This window comes from Orycteropus afer, unplaced genomic scaffold (genome assembly GCF_000298275.1).
Source record: "Orycteropus afer afer isolate SDZICR_OR568_19922 unplaced genomic scaffold, OryAfe1.0 scaffold00898, whole genome shotgun sequence".
Lineage (NCBI taxonomy): Eukaryota > Metazoa > Chordata > Mammalia > Tubulidentata > Orycteropodidae > Orycteropus > Orycteropus afer.
The window spans coordinates 380,304-381,995 of NW_006922485.1; the positions used below are offsets into that span (position 1 = coordinate 380,304).

The 1,692-nt window shown below is 42.4% G+C and overlaps 1 protein-coding gene across 1 annotated transcript in view; it reads left to right on the forward strand.

Annotated features, from left to right (window-relative positions):
• Positions 1 to 1,692, forward strand: part of POF1B (POF1B actin binding protein) — a 164,781-nt gene that overhangs the window by 46,291 nt on the left and 116,798 nt on the right. The gene's annotated exons all lie outside the window — the stretch shown is intronic.

The following is a 1,692-nucleotide window of genomic DNA, read 5'->3' on the forward strand; positions in this document are numbered from 1 at the left end:
GCGACCCCTCCTTGGGTTTCCGAGGCAGTATCACTACGGAAGTAGGATTGCCCAACCTTGTGTGTAGTGGTATCTAATTGTTGTTTTAACTTGCAATTTCCCAATGACGTATAATGTTCACATTTTTTTTCCCTTTGTTCACTTGTCATCTGTATATCTTCTTTAATGAGGTGTCTGTTCAGATCTTTTGACCTTTCTATAATTGAGTCGTTTGTTTTCTTTTTAAATGTTTTTTTTAACTTTTATTGTCATTTGGATGCAATTTTACAAAGCAGATTCATTTTACATTCAACAGTTCATATACGTTTTGTTTCGTGACACTGATTACAATCCCCACAATATAACAGCTTTCCTCCCACCTCCTCCCTGTGGTTATGCTTCCGTGTCCTTCCTTCTTACCTATGTGTTCCTGATTACCTAGCTTTCTCCCTGTGCAAATGATGCCCTTCTGATCTCCTATCGTTGACTCTTCTAAGGAGTGCATATCCCTGGTGTAGTTGTTCAGCTCATAGGCCTGTCTGTTGTTTGGCTGAGAGTTGAGCTATGGGAGTGAGTCCAATTATAGACCCAAAGGGTGACTCAAGGCCATAATCTTGGGGGTTTCACCCATCTCTATCTGGCCAGTAAACCTGGTCTTCAATATGTTTTTGAATTTTTATCCACATTTTTTCTCCCACTCTACACAGGATCTCCAATTTTGATCCACTTCTGAATGGTTGCACCACCTACTTCTGCTCTCAGGGTCATGTAGACTGAGTTTCCCATGGTCCATTAGTCCCTTGGACTAATTATTTCCATATGTCTTTGATTTACTTCACTCTTCTTTACTCTGGATCAGCAGAGACCAATAGTTGCATCTCAGATGGCTGCTCACAAGCTTTTAAGGCCCCAATCACTACTCACCAAAGTAAGACATACAGCAATGTTTTTGTGTACTATGTTTCATTAGTTTCTTTGTATATTTTGTATGCAAATCCCTTATCAGATATATGTTTTGCAAATATTTTCTCCCAGTCTGTGGCTTTTCTTTTCATTCTCTTTGCAGTACCCTTCACAGAGCAGAAGTTTTAATTTTTAATGAAGTTAAGCTTTTATTTAAAAGAATTTTATTTTATGGATGGTGCCTGTGGTAGTTTAGTTTGTGTGTCAATTTGGCTGCGCCTGGTCGAGGGGCTGGGCAGCTGGATGTAGTATTCCCCGTGATGAGACTGGTGATCAACTCCATGGTGGAATCTACTGTGCGCAGCAGAGTAGCTGCCTTAAGGATGTGGTCTGCTTCCTGTATATAAGCAGAAGCCTTGGGGGATGATCTCTAGTTTATGGCATGCTTGAATCCTGCATGTAGCTGTGTCATTGCTCAGCAGCCTGCCATTCTCTGCCGACCTTGGGACTTACAATGGACTTAAATTAATGGCCTACTGTGTGGTTTGGTAACATCAGGACTGTGCCTTTTTACTTGTCAACCTTGTCAGCCTCAGCAGCCAGCAGCTGTCTGAGTGAAGAAAAGCCACTAGCTTCAGTGGGCCAGGAGCAGGGGGCAAAGCTGGACCCCAAGGCTGAGGGGCTTTTACCCAGCCCCTAGAGCCTGGCACTTTGGACTTGGATTAAAGCCTCCAAACTGTAAGAGAATAAACTCCTATTTGTTAAGGCCATCCCATTTGTGGTATATTTCTGTCAGAGTGGCACTAGGTA